At 38.4% G+C, this 16,514-nt stretch overlaps 4 pseudogenes; 2 read left to right on the top strand and 2 right to left on the bottom strand.

Annotated features, from left to right (window-relative positions):
* Positions 1 to 966: 966 nt before the first annotated feature.
* On the bottom strand, positions 967 to 1,085 carry LOC134947340 (5S ribosomal RNA; annotated as a pseudogene).
* Positions 1,086 to 6,096: 5,011 nt separating this feature from the next.
* Positions 6,097 to 6,215, bottom strand: LOC134946312 (5S ribosomal RNA; annotated as a pseudogene).
* A 2,780-nt stretch (positions 6,216 to 8,995) lies between these two features.
* Positions 8,996 to 9,114, top strand: LOC134946061 (5S ribosomal RNA; annotated as a pseudogene).
* Positions 9,115 to 14,148: 5,034 nt separating this feature from the next.
* On the top strand, positions 14,149 to 14,267 carry LOC134947206 (5S ribosomal RNA; annotated as a pseudogene).
* The last annotated feature ends 2,247 nt before the right edge of the window (positions 14,268 to 16,514 follow it).

Here is a 16,514-nt window from a genome sequence, read left to right as displayed (position 1 = left end):
CAATTGGCAAGGACGCTTTTCGCGTCACTTCCGCCCCACTTCCAGTGTCCTCAGTGTCTTATTGCGCATGCGCGCCATGCGCTACTTCCGGTAAAACGTCCTCGTAATGTATTAGTTTTGCCCTTCTTCCGGTTGGGTGTAGGCGTCCTTCTGCCCTTCTTCCGGCTGGGCGGGTGCTTTGTATCTTGTCACGGCTAGTCTCAGCGTCTCCGTGGTGATTTGTGGTTTGGGGCTTGAGATACAGGGATGCGGCGGCCATCTTTAAAGTGGTTTTAGACTGTGTTTTCAGCCCATACGGCGGCCATCTTCAAGGAGCCTTAGAATCGTGGACATTTCCTTATATTTGAGGTGCAGAAGCAGCTCAGATAAATGAAACAAACGCACATATTAATATTTGTAAATGTAATGAGCTAAAAAAGACTATTATGAAAGAATGCTATATAAGTATATCAAATGCGTAGTGGACCCAAAATAGATTACATTATTTGTACCCAGGTTTGACTTCTGGATATTTATTAAAATTAGTATTGCTGCGCAGAGAGTACTATATCTATTTAGACCTTTAATTAAAGGAAAGGGGAATTCATATGTGTATTGAGGGTATATTAGGTGGATGGTGATATAAAAATGTCAATATAGTATTACATAAAATAAATAGATCATTAATTAGCTGGTGCAGAATTATTAGGGTAATGTGAGGATAAAGAGATAAAGTGATATGGGGGAGGGGGTATGTGACAGAGTCTTTTCAGAGAAGAGGTGGAGGTCTTCGATCGTGAAATAATTGTGAATGAGGTGTCTAAAGGTTGTGTATTAATTTAGGACTAGACGTTAAGAGTGTTTAGCGAAAATAAAAAATATATAATATATAAAAAATATATATAATGAGATATCTGTGCAGAAAGTGGATTATAAGTGTGTCAATATTCCCTTGTAATATCGCTGTTACGAGTTCGCTGGTCTACCCTTATACAGTACCCAATCTTCTCAAGTGGTTACCCACTTGGTACTGATTGGGCCCAACACTGCTTAGCTTCCAAGATCGGACGAGATTGGGCGTGTGCCAGTGCGGTGTGACTGTATTCATTGGCGAAATGACTTATTCACACAGTAACAGGTTTTTATTAGGAATATTTGACATTCTATCTTAGAACCTTGTTTGTAAACGTGCAAAGTGCCGAAGAAATTAAATGTAATATACAAATCCAAGATTGCTTGATTGTCGATGCCTCTGTCAGAGAAAGGGTGCAATTTCGTATCCTTCATTGAAGCCTAGAGGGTGTGTGGTTTTTAATTGAAAAATCCAGAACATTTCTCTTTGGAAGAGCTTCTTGGCCAGGTCTCCACCCCTTTCACCACTGGTACGTGCTCGATGGCTTTGAAGGATATCTCTTCCGGATTTGAATTATGTTCAAGTTTAAAATGTCTATAAAGTAGATGAGTTTCCAGTTTATTCTTGATGCTCCTCACATGCTCTTGTATCCTGATTTTGAGAGTTCTTTTTGTCTTTCCCACATATTTCTTGTGGCACGTACATTCTATTAAGTAGATTACTGATGTGATATTGCAATTCATGAACTTTTTGATTTTGAACTCCTGGGTGCCGTCCGTAGTACTGAAGGTTTTTCTATTGGGGTTAAGGTATTTGCAGATGTTGCAGTGTCCACATTTGTAGGATCCAATGCATTTGGGTAAGGTATGTTGGTTATCTTCAGGTGGTAGTTCCCGTAACATGCTGGGTGCAAGGATGTCATTAAGGTTTCTTGAATTCCGAAACACGAGTTCCGGTTGGGTCGGGAGGATTTCCTTAAGGATTTGGTCCATAAGGAGTATGGGCCAGTGGTTTCTTAGTGATGTTCTGATGACATGCTCGTGGTTGCTGTAGGTCGTTATAAATGAGACCGCCTCCTTCTTCTCTGTCTTGTCCTTGTATATCAGTAGGTTTTTCCTCTCCAGATTCCTTGTCTTAGTGATTGCTTTGTCCAGAATTGCTTTGGGGTACTTCTTCTCCTCGAACCTTCTTCTATATATTCCCAATTGTTCCTCGCAGTCTTCAGTTTGGTTGCAGTTTCTCTTGATTCGGTGAAATTGAGAATATGGTCTATTATCTTTCCATTTTTTTGAGTGATTGCTCTTATAGTGTAAATAGCTGTTCTTAACAGATTTAATGTAGTTTTTGGTGGAAACCGTACCTTGCTCTCCGGTTAGAAACAAGTCCAGGAATTCAATAGAGGTTTTATTTAAATTACAGGTAAATGAAAGGTTAAAATCATTGATTTGTAAAAGTTTAAAAAAATCCATAAATAATTCTGCACTCCCATCCCATATGATCAGGATGTCATCAATGTACCTCCTGTACATGATGATTGATTCCTTGAAGTACTGTGTAGGGTAAACATGTTTCTCCTCCCACTGTCCCATAAAGAAATTCGCGAAGCTGGGTGCAAAAATGGTACCCATAGCGGTGCCGTACTGTTGTAGATAAAATTTATCTAAAAATTTAAAATAGTTGTGGGTTAAAATAAATTCCATTAGGTTCTTGTGGGGTTCTGTGAGGGAGTCGTCTTTATTTAGGTACTCTCTGCTTGCTTCAATTCCTTTATTGTGTTCTATGCAGGTGTACAGTGATTGCACATCGATGGTCACCCATAGGTATGATTCCTTCAATTCCACATTTTTCATTTCGTTCAGTACCGTGGTAGTATCTTTAAGAAAAGATGGAAGTTTCTTAACGTATGGATTTAAAAAAATGTCCACATATTTAGATAGGCCGGACGTAAGAGAGTCTATCCCTGCGACTATCGGTCTTCCTGGGGGATTCGACATGTCCTTATGGATCTTTGGTAAAAAGTAAAAAATGGGGGTCGTGGGGTTGGATGACATTAGAAAAGAGAATTCATCTTTTGTAATAATGTCCTTTCTCAGGCCTTGTAGGAGTAGTGATCTCAATTCTTCCACATATGAATCTTTTGGATCGTCTGGCAGCACCCTGTAGGAGTGGGAATCTCCTAGGAGTCTTTGTGCTTCCTGGACATACTTATTACGATCCATGATCACCAACCCCCCCCCCCCCCGCCTTGTCAGCCGGTTTTATAACAATTTGCTTATTCTTCTGAAGTTTTTTCAAGGCTTCTGTTTCTCTGTTGTGTAGATTTTTATTCCTAACTGGTACGGGTTCCGTTTCACAGAGATCTTTCTTTACCAAATCATAGAAGATGTTAAGATTGCTCCCTTTCGATTCCACTGGGTAATATTTACTTTTTGGTTTGAGTCCAGATTTTGACCTATCTTCATAGTTTGATATAATTGCATGGTCCTTCTTCATAAAATGTCTTTTAAGCGTGAGTTTTCGCACAAATTTATTAAGGTCAATGAAGGTGTCAAACTTGTTCAATCCTTCAGAGGGTGCAAATGACAGTCCTTTGCTTAGAAGGGTCTGTTCAGGGTCAGTGAGGATGTGGGAGGATAGGTTGAAGATTCCTTTATGTGCTATATTTATAGGTTCCTCTTTTTGACATCTCTCCCTCCAACTGCCCCGTTTTCCTCTACTTCTGCGAATCTTCTTTTTAGAGGAGAAGCGTGTTTGACATCCTCGCAGATTGTGCTCCTGGGAAGGTTTTTTGGTCTTGCTCCTTGTCTTACAGATAAAAAATCCTGTACGTTGTTTGATCTAAGTCGGTTCAAGGCAGTAAATCTATTGAAGGTTCTTGTGTAAGGTGTTGATGGTGATTCGTCTCTCCATGTCGGTCTCGTTTTTAACGGTATGGTTTTCCACTGATACCTATGGTCCGTTTTCTTAGGTTTGTCAAAGGTTTTAAATCTGCTCCAATTCTTAGTGTTCCCTTGTTCATAGTCCTTTTTATCTCTGAGAAATTTCTTCTCTTTCCCTCGTATGACTTCCTCTTCAATGTGCTCCAGTTTCTTATTGAGAACAATCTCATTGACACGGTAATCTTCTTTGTTCTTATGAGGTTCTAGCTCCTCTTCCTTATCTTTAATCTCTTTCTCAAGTGCCACTGCACTTCTCTTTCTTTCGGTAATTAAAAGTTTCATTAAATTTATAGAGCATGTATGTAGGATGGAATCCCATTTCTCAATAAATTCAGGCTCAGTGTTTCCAAGGGTAGGTTGTTTCAGTATTCTTAGTCCTCTTGGTATTCTGTCCACTTCAATATAGTGCTTTAGTCCTTTGATATCTCACCATGTTTTTATTTCTTTAGCTAATAACCGTTCCATTCCCCAAAACAGGTCATCTAGATCGCCAGATGGGGGTGTGGTGCTGCTCTGAGTTTCTTCATTAAAGATCTTTTGGCACCAGTCATTCCGTTTGTTGGTGCGTTCATTAATCCTGAACATGCTGCAGATCTTAACACAGACACCAGGCTGCCTTACAAGTTTTAACAATTGGATCGGGTAGTGGGGGTATGGCGCCACAGGTATGTGTGAGCAGATACTTAATAAAAGATAATACAATAGTTAAAGACACTCCTTTTAAGAATGTAAGGTGTCAGCTAACCCCTAAGTACTCAGCAGTGATAAGCTGCCTTTAGAGTTAAGGTGTGGAAAAGAAGGGGGGATAGGGGTACCAGCGACTTGCAGTGTCTAATATATTAATATAACTATGAAGGATGTAGCAGGATACGGTTTTAGAAAAAAGGGGGTAACAAAATATTTATTTATGCAATTTAAAACATAATGATGGTATAAAAAAGTAGGTAAAAGCTTGATAATGCAAAAAATTAAAACAATAAAAAATATTAAAAAAATAATAATAGATAAAAAAGTGTGTAATTAAGCTAGAATCCAGAATCACGTAAAATCAGTAAAAGCTATTTTATACTGATAAAAAGTATTTTAGGATAAGAAAATGATGCTTATCTTTAAAAATGGAGAGTCAGTAGAGGTACACCCAACGCGTTTCGTCCTCAGACTTCATCAAGGGGTAAGGGACTAGTGTGCAAACACTCTTATTTATAGCAGCAGTGATTAAGGAAGAGTGTCTATGACATCACTTACTGTTAGTGCTAACATTCAGAATTCTAGCACAAAATTGATTATAAGTGTAGGTAAGGGGTAAGGCTACTAATAATGAGCCCAAATGTAGTTTATAATGTGAAAAACGAGAAATGTACATGTAGAAATCGTAAACAATTGGCAAGGACGCTTTTCGCGTCACTTCCGCCCCACTTCCAGTGTCCTCAGTGTCTTATTGCGCATGCGCGCCATGCGCTACTTCCGGTAAAACGTCCTCGTAATGTATTAGTTTTGCCCTTCTTCCGGTTGGGTGTAGGCGTCCTTCTGCCCTTCTTCCGGCTGGGCGGGTGCGTTGTATCTTGTCACGGCTAGTCTCAGCGTCTCCATGGTGATTTGTGGTTTGGGGCTTGAGATACAGGGATGCGGCGGCCATCTTTAAAGTGGTTTTAGACTGTGTTTTCAGCCTATATGGCGGCCATCTTCAAGGAGCCTTTGAATCGCGGACATTTCCTTATATTTGAGGTGCAGAAGCAGCTCAGATAAATGAAACAAACGCACATATTAATATTTGTAAATGTAATGAGCTAAAAAAGACTATTATGAAAGAATGCTATATAAGTATATCAAATGCGTAGTGGACCCAAAATAGATAACATTATTTGTACCCAGGTTTGACTTCTGGATATTTATTAAAATTAGTATTGCTGCGCAGAGAGTACTATATCTATTTAGACCTTTAATTAAAGGAAAGGGGAATTCATATGTGTATTGAGGGTATATTAGGTGGATGGTGATATAAAAATGTCAATATAGTATTACATAAAATAAATAGATCATTAATTAGCTGGTGCAGAATTATTAGGGTTATGTGAGGATAAAGAGATAAAGTGATATGGTGGAGGGGGTATGTGACAGAGTCTTTTCAGAGAAGAGGTGGAGGTCTTCGATCGTGAAATAATTGTGAATGAGGTGTCTAAAGGTTGTGTATTAATTTAGGACTAGACGTTAAGAGTATTTAGCGAAAATAAAAAATATATAATATGAGATATCTGTGCAGAAAGTGGATTATAAGTGTGTCAATATTCCCTTGTAATATCGCTGTTACGAGTTTGCTGGTCTACCCTTATACAATACCCAATCTTCTCAAGTGGTTACCCACTTGGTACTGATTGGGCCCAACACTGCTTAGCTTCCAAGATCGGACGAGATTGTGCGTGTGCCAGTGCGGTGTGACTGTATTCATTGGCGAAATGACTTATTCACACAGTAACAGATTTTTATTAGGAATATTTGACATTCTATCTTAGAACCTTATTTGTAAAAGTGCAAAGTGCCGAAGAAAATAAAATGTAATATACAAATCCAAGATTGCTTGATTGTCGATGCCTCTGTCAAAGAAAGGGTGCAATTTTGTATCCTTCATTGAAGCCTAGAGGGTGTGTGGTTTTTAATTGAAAAATCCAGAACATTTCTCTTTGGGAGAGCTTCTTGGCCAGGTCTCCACCCCTGTCACCACTGGTCACGTGCTCGATGGCTTTGAAGGACATCTCTTCCGGATTTGAATTATGTTCAAGTTTAAAATGTCTATAAAGTAGATGAGTTTCCAGTTTATTCTTGATGCTTCTCACATGCTCTTTTATCCTGATTTTGAGAGTTCTTTTTGTCTTTCCCACATATTTCTTGTGGCACGTACATTCTATTAAGTAGATTACTGATGTGATATTGCAATTCATGAACTTTTTGATTTTGAACTCCTGGGTGCCGTCCGTAGTACTGAAGGTTTTTCTATTGGGGTTAACTATGAAGATAGGTCAAAATCTGGACTCAAACCAAAAAGTAAATATTACCCAGTGGAATCGAAAGGGAGCAATCTTAACTTCTTCTATGATTTGGTAAAGAAAGATCTCTGTGAAACGGAACCTGTACCAGTTAGGAATAAAAATTTACACAATAGAGAAATAGAAGCCTTGAAAAAACTTCAGAAGAATAAGCAAATTGTTATAAAACCGGTTGACAAAGGGGGGGGGGGATGGTGATCATGGATCGTGATAAGTATGTCCAGGAAGCACAAAGACTCCTAGGAGATTCCCACTCCTACAGGGTGCTGCCAGACGATCCAAAAGATTCATATGTGGAAGAATTGAGATCACTACTCCTACAAGGCCTAAGAAAGGACATTATTACAAAAGATGAATTCTCTTTTCTAATGTCATCCAACCCCACGACCCCCATTTTTTACTTTTTACCAAAGATCCATAAGGACATGTCGAATCCCCCAGGAAGACCGATAGTCGCAGGGATAGACTCTCTTACGTCCGGCCTATCTAAATATGTGGACATTTTTTTAAATCCATACGTTAAGAAACTTCCATCTTTTCTTAAAGATACTACCACGGTACTGAACGAAATGAAAAATGTTGAATGGAAGGAATCATACCTATGGGTGACCATCGATGTGCAATCACTGTACACCTGCATAGAACACAATAAAGGAATTGAAGCAAGCAGAGAGTACCTAAATAAAGACGACTCCCTCACAGAACCCCACAAGAAATTTATTTGCGACCTAATGGAATTTATTTTAACCCACAACTATTTTAAATTTTTAGATAAATTTTATCTACAACAGTGCGGCACCGCTATGTGTACCATTTTTGCACCCAGCTTCACGAATTTGTTTATGGGACAGTGGGAGGAGAAACATGTTTACCCTACACAGTACTTCAAGGAATCAATCATCATGTACAGGAGGTACATTGATGACATCCTGATCATATGGGATGGGAGTGCAGAATTATTTATGGATTTTTTTAAACTTTTACAAATCAATGATTTTAACCTTTCATCTACCTGTAATTTAAATAAAACCTCTATTGAATTCCTGGACTTGATTCTAACCGGAGAGCAAGGTACGGTTTCCACCAAAAACTACATTAAATCTGTTAATAAGAACAGCTATTTACACTATAAGAGCAATCACTCAAAAAAATGGAAAGATAATATACCATATTCTCAATTTCACCGAATCAAGAGGAACTGCAACCAAACTGAAGACTGCGAGGAACAATTGGGAATATATAGAAGAAGGTTCGAGGAGAAGAAGTACCCCAAAGCAATTCTGGACAAAGCAATCACTAAGACAAGGAATCTGGAGAGGAAAAACCTACTGATATACAAGGACAAGACAGAGAAGAAGGAGGCGGTCTCATTTATAACGACCTACAGCAACCACGAGCATGTCATCAGAACATCACTAAGAAACCACTGGCCCATACTCCTTATGGACCCAATCCTTAAGGAAATCCTCCCGACCCAACCGGAACTCGTGTTTCGGAAATCAAGAAACCTTAAAGACATCCTTGCACCCAGCATGTTACGGGAACTACCACCTGAAGATAACCAACATACCTTACCCAAATGCATTGGATCCTACAAATGTGGACACTGCAACATCTGCAAATACCTTAACCCCAATAGAAAAACCTTCAGTACTACGGACGGCACCCAGGAGTTCAAAATCAAAAAGTTCATGAATTGCAATATCACATCAGTAATCTACTTAATAGAATGTACGTGCCACAAGAAATATGTGGGAAAGACAAAAAGAACTCTCAAAATCAGGATACAAGAGCATGTGAGGAGCATCAAGAATAAACTGGAAACTCATCTACTTTATAGACATTTTAAACTTGAACATAATTCAAATCTGGAAGAGATGTCCTTCAAAGCCATCGAGCACGTGACCAGTGGTGACAGGGGTGGAGACCTGGCCAAGAAGCTCTCCCAAAGAGAAATGTTCTGGATTTTTCAATTAAAAACCACACACCCTCTAGGCTTCAATGAAGGATACGAAATTGCACCCTTTCTTTGATAGAGGCATCGACAATCAAGCAATCTTGGATTTGTATATTACATTTTATTTTCTTCGGCACTTTGCACTTTTACAAATAAGGTTCTAAGATAGATTGTCAAATATTCCTAATAAAAACCTGTTACTGTGTGAATAAGTCATTTCGCCAATGAATACAGTCACACCGCACTGGCACATGCCCAATCTCGTCCGATCTTGGAAGCTAAGCAGTGTTGGGCCCAATCAGTACCAAGTGGGTAACCACTTGAGAAGATTGGGTACTGTATAAGGGTAGACCAGCGAACTCGTAACAGCGATATTACAAGGGAATATTGACACACTTATAATCCACTTTCTGCACAGATATCTCATTATATATATTTTTTATATATTATATATTTTTTATTTTTGCTAAATACTCTCCTAAATTAATACACAACCTTTAGACACCTCATTCACAATTATTTCACGATCGAAGACCTCCACCTCTTCTCTGAAAAAGACTCTGTCACATACCCCCTCCCGCATATCACTTTATCTCTTTATCCTCACATTACCCTAATAATTCTGCACCAGCTAATTAATGATCTATTTATTTTATGTAATACTATATTGACATTTTTATATCACCATCCACCTAATATACCCTCAATACACATATGAATTCCCCTTTCCTTTAATTAAAGGTCTAAATAGATATTATACTCTCTGCGCAGCAATACTAATTTTAATAAATATCCAGAAGTCAAACCTGGGTACAAATAATGTAATCTATTTTGGGTCCACTACGCATTTGATATACTTATATAGCATTCTTTCATAATAGTCTTTTTTAGCTCATTACATTTACAAATATTAATATGTGCGTTTGTTTCATTTATCTGAGCTGCTTCTGCACCTCAAATATAAGGAAATGTCCGCGATTCAAAGGCTCCTTGAAGATGGCCACCGTATGGGCTGAAAACACAGTCTAAAACCACTTTAAAGATGGCCGCCGCATCCCTGTATCTCAAGCCCCAAACCACAAATCACCATGGAGACGCTGAGACTAGCCGTGACAAGATACAATGCACCCGCCCAGCCAGAAGAAGGGCAGAAGGACGCCTACGCCCAACCGGAAGAAGGGCAAAACTAATACATTACGAGGACGTTTTACCGGAAGTAGCGCATGGCGCGCATGCGCAATAAAACACTGAGGACACAGAAAGTGTGGCGGAAGTGAGATGAAAGGCGTCCTGGCCGATTTTTTACGATTTCTACATGTACATTTCTCGTTTTTCACATTATAAACTACATTTGGGCTCATTATTAGTAGCCTTACCCCTTACCTACACTTATAATCAATTTTGTGCTAGAATTCTGAATGTTAGCACTGACAGGAAGTGATGTCATAGACACTCTTCCTTAATCACTGCTGCTATAAATAAGAGTGTTTGCACACTAGTCCCTTACCCCTTGATGAAGTCTGAGGACGAAACGCGTTGGGTGTACCTCTACTGACTCTCCATTTTTAAAGATAAGCATCATTTTCTTATCCTAAAATACTTTTTATCAGTATAAAATAGCTTTTACTGATTTTACGTGATTCTGGATTCTAGCTTAATTACACACTTTTTTATCTATTATTATTTTTTTAATATTTTTTATTGTATAATTTTTTTGCATTATCAAGCTTTTACCTACTTTTTTATACCATCATTATGTTTTAAATTGCATAAATAAATATTTTGTTACCCCCTTTTTTCTAAAACCGTATCCTGCTACATTCTTCATAGTTATATTAATATATTAGACACTGCAAGTCGCTGGTACCCCTATCCCCCCTTCTTTTCCACACCTTAACTCTAAAGGCAGCTTATCACTGCTGAGTACTTAGGGGTTAGCTGACACCTTACATTCTTAAAAGGAGTGTCTTTAACTATTGTATTATCTTTTAATAAGTATCTGCTCACACATACCTGTGGCGCCATACCCACACTACCCGATCCAATTGTTAAAACTTGTAAGGCAGCCTGGTGTCTGTGTTTAGATCTGCAGCATGTTCAGGATTAATGAACGCACCAACAAACGGAATGACTGGTGCCAAAAGATCTTTAATGAAGAAACTCAGAGCAGCACCACACCCCCATCTGGCGATCTAGATGACCTGTTTTGGGGAATGGAACGGTTATTAGCTAAAGAAATAAAAACATGGTGGGATATCAAAGGACTAGAGCACTATATTGAAGTGGACAGAATACCAAGAGGACTAAGAATACTGAAACAACCTACCCTTGGAAACACTGAGCCTGAATTTATTGAGAAATGGGATTCCATCCTACATACATGCTCTATAAATTTAATGAAACTTTTAATTACCGAAAGAAAGAGAAGTGCAGTGGCACTTGAGAAAGAGATTAAAGATAAGGAAGAGGAGCTAGAACCTCATAAGAACAAAGAAGATTACCGTGTCAATGAGACTGTTCTCAATAAGAAACTGGAACACATTGAAGAGGAAGTCATACGAGGGAAAGATAAGAAATTTTTCAGAGATAAAAAGGACTATGAACAAGGGAACACTAAGAATTGGAGCATATTTAAAACCTTTGACAAACCTAAGAAAACGGACCATAGGTATCAGTGGAAAACCATACCGTTAAAAACGAGACCGACATGGAGAGACGAATCACCATCAACACCTTACACAAGAACCTTCAATAGATTTACTGCCTTGAACCGACTTAGATCAAACAACGAACAGGATTTTTTATCTGTAAGACAAGGAGCAAGACCAAAAAACCTTCCCAGGAGCACAATCTGCGAGGATGTCAAACACGCTTCTCCTCTAAAAAGACGATTCGCAGAAGTAGAGGAAAACGGGGTGGTAGGAGGGAGAGATGTCAAAAAGAGGAACCTATAAATACAGCAGATAAAGGAATCTTCAACCTATCCTCCCACATCCTCACTGACCCTGAACAGACCCTTCTAAGCAAAGGACTGTCATTTGCACCCTCTGAAATATTGAACAAGTTTGACACCTTCATTAACCTTAATAAATTTGTGCGAAAACTCACGCTTAAAAGACATTTTATGAAGAAGGACCATGCAATTATATCAAACTATGAAGATAGGTCAAAATCTGGACTCAAACCAAAAAGTAAATATTACCCAGTGGAATCGAAAGGGAGCAATCTTAACATCTTCTATGATTTGGTAAAGAAAGATCTCTGTGAAACGGAACCCGTACCAGTTAGGAATAAAAATCTACACAACAGAGAAATAGAAGCCTTGAAAAAACTTCAGAAGAATAAGCAAATTGTTATAAAACCGGCTGACAAAGGGGGGGGGGGGGTTGGTGATCATGGATCGTGATAAGTATGTCCAGGAAGCACAAAGACTCCTAGGAGATTCCCATTCCTACAGGGTGCTGCCAGACGATCCAAAAGATTCATATGTGGAAGAATTGAGATCACTACTCCTACAAGGCCTGAGAAAGGACATTATGACAAAAGATGAATTCTCTTTTCTAATGTCATCCAACCCCACGACCCCCATTTTTTACTTTTTACCAAAGATCCATAAGGACATGTCGAATCCCCCAGGAAGACCGATAGTCGCAGGGATAGACTCTCTTACGTCCGGCCTATCTAAATATGTGGACATTTTTTTTAAATCCATACGTTAAGAAACTTCCATCTTTTCTTAAAGATTCTACCACGGTACTGACCGAAATGAAAAATGTGGAATGGAAGGAATCATACATATGTGTGACCATCGATGTGCAATCACTGTACACCTGCATAGAACACAATAAAGGAATTGAAGCAAGCAGAGAGTACCTAAATAAAGACGACTCCCTCACAGAACCCCACAAGAAATTTATTTGCGACCTAATGGAATTTATTTTAACCCACAACTATTTTAAATTTTTAGATAAATTTTATCTACAACAGTGCGGCACCTCTATGGGTACCATTTTTGCACCCAGCTTCGCGAATTTGTTTATGGGACAGTGGGAGGAGAAACATGTTTACCCTACACAGTACTTCAAGGAATCAATCATCATGTACAGGAGGTACATTGATGACATCCTGATCATATGGGATGGGAGTGCAGAATTATTTATGGATTTTTTTAAACTTTTACAAATCAATGATTTTAACCTTTCATTTACCTGTAATTTAAATAAAACCTCTATTGAATTCCTGGACTTGATTCTAACCGGAGAGCAAGGTACGGTTTCCACCAAAAACTACATTAAATCTGTTGATAAGAACAGCTATTTACACTATAAGAGAAATCACTCAAAAAAATGGAAAGATAATATACCATATTCTCAATTTCACCGAATCAAGAGGAACTGCAACCAAACTGAAGACTGCGAGGAACAATTGGGAATATATAGAAGAAGGTTCGAGGAGAAGAAGTACCCCAAAGCAATTCTGGACAAAGCAATCACTAAGACAAGGAATCTGGAGAGGAAAAACCTACTGATATACAAGGACAAGACAGAGAAGAAGGAGGCAGTCTCATTTATAACGACCTACAGCAACCACGAGCATGTCATCAGAACATCACTAAGAAACCACTGGCCCATACTCCTTATGGACCCAATCCTTAAGGAAATCCTCCCGACCCAACCGGAACTCGTGTTTCGGAAATCAAGAAACCTTAAAGACATCCTTGCACCCAGCATGTTACGGGAACTACCACCTGAAGATAACCAACATACCTTACCCAAATGCATTGGATCCTACAAATGTGGACACTGCAACATCTGCAAATACCTTAACCCCAATAGAAAAACCTTCAGTACTACGGACGGCACCCAGGAGTTCAAAATCAAAAAGTTCATGAATTGCAATATCACATCAGTAATCTACTTAATAGAATGTACGTGCCACAAGAAATATGTGGGAAAGACAAAAAGAACTCTCAAAATCAGGATACAAGAGCATGTGAGGAGCATCAAGAATAAATTGGAAACTCATCTACTTTATAGACATTTTAAACTTGAACATAATTCAAATCCGGAAGAGATGTCCTTCAAAGCCATCGAGCACGTGACCAGTGGTGACAGGGGTGGAGACCTGGCCAAGAAGCTCTCCCAAAGAGAAATGTTCTGGATTTTTTAATTAAAAACCACACACCCTCTAGGCTTCAATGAAGGATACGAAATTGCACCCTTTCTTTGACAGAGGCATCGACAATCAAGCAATCTTGGATTTGTATATTACATTTTATTTTCTTCGGCACTTTGCACTTTTACAAATAAGGTTCTAAGATAGAATGTCAAATATTCCTAATAAAAACCTGTTACTGTGTGAATAAGTCATTTCGCCAATGAATACAGTCACACCGCACTGGCACACACCCAATCTCGTCCGATCTTGGAAGCTAAGCAGTGTTGGGCCCAATCAGTACCAAGTGGGTAACCACTTGAGAAGATTGGGTACTGTATAAGGGTAGACCAGCGAACTCGTAACAGCGATATTACAAGGGAATATTGACACACTTATAATCCACTTTCTGCACAGATATCTCATTATATATATTTTTTATTTTCGCTAAATACTCTCCTAAATTAATACACAACCTTTAGACACCTCATTCACAATTATTTCACGATCGAAGACCTCCACCTCTTCTCTGAAAAAGACTCTGTCACATACCCCCTCCCCCATATCACTTTATCTCTTTATCCTCACATTGCCCTAATAATTCTGCACCAGCTAATTAATGATCTATTTATTTTATGTAATACTATATTGACATTTTTATATCACCATCCACCTAATATACCCTCAATACACATATGAATTCCCCTTTCCTTTAATTAAAGGTCTAAATAGATATAGTACTCTCTGCGCAGCAATACTAATTTTAATAAATATCCAGAAGTCAAACCTGGGTACAAATAATGTAATCTATTTTGGGTCCACTACGCATTTGATATACTTATATAGCATTCTTTCATAATAGTCTTTTTTAGCTCATTACATTTACAAATATTAATATGTGCGTTTGTTTCATTTATCTGAGCTGCTTCTGCACCTCAAATATAAGGAAATGTCCGCGATTCAAAGGCTCCTTGAAGATGGCCGCCGTATGGGCTGAAAACACAGTCTAAAACCACTTTAAAGATGGCCGCCGCATCCCTGTATCTCAAGCCCCAAACCACAAATCACCATGGAGATGCTGAGACTAGCCGTGACAAGATACAACGCACCCGCCCAGCCGGAAGAAGGGCAGAAGGACGCCTACACCCAACCGGAAGAAGGGCAAAACTAATACATTACGAGGACGTTTTACCGGAAGTAGCGCATGGCGCGCATGTGCAATAAGACACTAAGGACACAGGAAGTGGGGCGGAAGTGACGCAAAAAGCGTCCTGGCCGATTTTTTACGATTTCTACATGTACATTTCTCGTTTTTCACATTATAAACTACATTTGGGCTCATTATTAGTAGCCTTACCCCTTACCTACACTTATAATCAATTTTGTGCTAGAATTCTGAATGTTAGCACTAACAGGAAGTGATGTCATAGACACTCTTCCTTAATCACTGCTGCTATAAATAAGAGTGTTTGCACACTAGTCCCTTACCCCTTGATGAAGTCTGAGGACGAAACGCGTTGGGTGTACCTCTACTGACTCTCCATTTTTAAAGATAAGCATCATTTTCTTATCCTAAAATACTTTTTATCAGTATAAAATTGCTTTTACTGATTTTACGTGATTCTGGGTTCTAGCTTAATTACAACTTTTTTATCTATTATTATTTTTTTAGTATTTTTTATTGTTTTAATTTTTTGCATTATCAAGCTTTTACCTACTTTTTTATCCCATCATTATGTTTCAAATTGTATAAATAAATATTTTGTTACCCCCTTTTTTCTAAAACCGTATCCTGCTACACTCTTCATAGTTATATTAATATATTAGACACTGCAAGTCGCTGGTACCCCTATCCCCCCCTTCTTTTCCATATATATATATATATATATATATTTATATAGTATATATATATAAATATATATTTATATATTGTTCTAGTGTTAAATCAGTTGCGCCTTTAGTGTTTGTGAATAGTTCATTACAAATCCTTAGATGACAGTTAAAATGTGCGTACCAGACATACGTAGAACAGTCGCCTTATATAAAGTGTCTTTGCGTCGGGATGTCCCTTACTCGTACTGACTCTCCGTTTCAATCTGTCCAGGTGTTGGTGTGGAGTTTGTACGTATATGCAAGACAATGTATCAGTAAACTGCTCTTAAAAAGTGACAAAGGGCTGCTTTGTGCAAAATGTGTAATAAAAGTGAATGTGTGCAGAAAAGTGCTTTAAGTGCTTGTTCAAAATAAATATGGATGAAATAAGGTAAATGCAAATATGTTGCTGACAGTGTGCTAGCCCCCTTTTTTCTTAGGTAATGTGCTTATATACCATTTATTAAGAGTGCAACACCGTATATCTCAGTGATTCAGAGGAGATCAAAAAAAGTATACTTATACGAAGCACTTACATATAGAACAGCACTAAATTGAATGATGCTGCCGTCATTCCGTCATCAGACTTATGTGCCTTAAAAAAGTCCCATACGGGAAGGAAAAGCCTCTGATAGTGTAATATCATTTAAAAAAACATTTTAATAATACACAAAGCGACAGAAGTCCCAGAGATGAACTAAGGGACGAAACGCGTTGGA

The sequence above is a fragment of the Pseudophryne corroboree genome, chromosome 7, assembly GCF_028390025.1.
Source record: "Pseudophryne corroboree isolate aPseCor3 chromosome 7, aPseCor3.hap2, whole genome shotgun sequence".
Classification (NCBI taxonomy): Eukaryota; Metazoa; Chordata; class Amphibia; order Anura; family Myobatrachidae; genus Pseudophryne; species Pseudophryne corroboree.
The sequence above is the reverse complement of the archived record's forward strand: the minus strand, read 5'-3'. Positions and strand labels throughout refer to the sequence as shown.